At 44.1% G+C, this 1,604-nt stretch overlaps 1 protein-coding gene across 1 annotated transcript in view; it reads left to right on the top strand.

The window, feature by feature from the left end:
- LOC118427876 (fibropellin-1-like) overlaps positions 1-1,604 on the top strand; it is an 18,105-nt gene that overhangs the window by 13,553 nt on the left and 2,948 nt on the right. The window lies entirely within an intron of this gene.

Below are 1,604 nucleotides of genomic sequence, written 5' to 3'. Positions count from 1 at the left end.
ACCGTCTATATGATATGTTGTCTAGCTCACTTCCTCCTGGAATCGTTGGAGTACTGCTTTCAGTCATTCTTATAGCTGGAAGTTGATCCCTTTTCCCAGTCTAAGGTACGTGTTATTGTCCCGGAGCAACTCAGAGCACTTTTGCTTGCTGGTTCAAAAGCCAGCTCCACCAACACTCCAAACGCAGCTACTTTGGCCCAATCCTTACCTCCGTTTATGTACCCCAGACACCCCCTGGACAACTTCCTTATTCTGTATCAAGTATTGGTATGGTTGTTTATCACACCGATGGTTGTTGGGTTACCAGCAACCATGCTTTTGGCACAGCTTTAATGTTTTAGTATCTTCTCCACCTTCTCCTCAAGCTGCAATACTCCGTCCCCTCTTTCAGAAAAATGTTTACACTAGCGCGCCCAACACACGTGAGAATCTTTGTCTTGACGGGGACAAGTTTAATGCAATTCTTAACAATGAGCATCTGTTTCACAGACTGTCCTATCGTTTCTGTTTGGTAATGTGTGAACCGCGGAGGTATCAGGTCTTTTCGTCCCCTAGTCCGTTCGTCCCCTCCTCCTTTCTTCCCCGTCACATGGATGTTTCGTCCTCATCGATTATGGATGTTTCGTCCTAGACTGATTTTTCTAAGTCTATATGACGGCTCCATGAAGACCACCAAACTCACTGACCTCCCACACAGTGCTCTCCACCCAGTACGTCCGGATGTAGGTAGTTAGTCTGTCGAGGCGGGCGTCGTTAGCGTTGGCGGCTTCCTCACACAAAGCTTCGAAGGTCGGCCGAACATGCTCGTGGGGCAGCATCAGCAGACTCAGGAAGTTGCGCAGTAGCCTGTGCTCTCCCTCGCGCCGCCGATAGGCCTCCTAAAGTCCTATAAAATAAATAACAAAATGCAAAAGCGTCAATTAGAACACGGACACTATATAGCCTAATAATACGCCAAAATATGACAAGTATCCAAAAAGAACTAGAAAGGCCGACATTTGCATAAGAGCAAATACAGCATATTTCAGCCATACCCCTTCCCACGCAACATTGGACTGTTCCAAATCACCCCTGCGCAAAAATGGAACATCCTCTTAACAGTACATTATCCCCCAAAGTGGACTGGTATTGTGAATTGATTCCAGGTAAAGACAGAGCTTGCTTCTATTTTTCGGAAAATGACAATGATCACACCTTCCATTCAGAAAATTTTCATCATGACTGAAAATTGTTGAATGACTTCATGTAATGTCATTAACAATTTTCAGTACGATAACTAGGTGTAAGTTTAAAAAAGTATAAGCTCCTTGTGATGTGGGTACATTTATTATTGCAGTGAACTTTTTTTATTCAAGTAGGGCATACGATTTAATAATTATCAAGCAGGTGCAGGTACTGTAGGAGCGTTTGTTTTCTTCAAGCTGTAAAACTGTTAAACTGTTTTACTTTGTATGCAATCAGCAGCCATCGAGCCTATTCTTATTTTAGTTTAACAACTTCCTGCCAGACCCGGAAGATACGATTGAACCTTGTTCGAGGAGGCCGCAGCCTGTCCTTCAAGAGGGCTGCAGTGCCGTCTGTCGCTTCTTTTTGTTGCGATAATT

This window comes from Branchiostoma floridae, chromosome 12 (assembly GCF_000003815.2).
Source record: "Branchiostoma floridae strain S238N-H82 chromosome 12, Bfl_VNyyK, whole genome shotgun sequence".
NCBI classification, from domain to species: Eukaryota; Metazoa; Chordata; class Leptocardii; order Amphioxiformes; family Branchiostomatidae; genus Branchiostoma; species Branchiostoma floridae.
The sequence above is the reverse complement of the archived record's forward strand: the minus strand, read 5'-3'. Positions and strand labels throughout refer to the sequence as shown.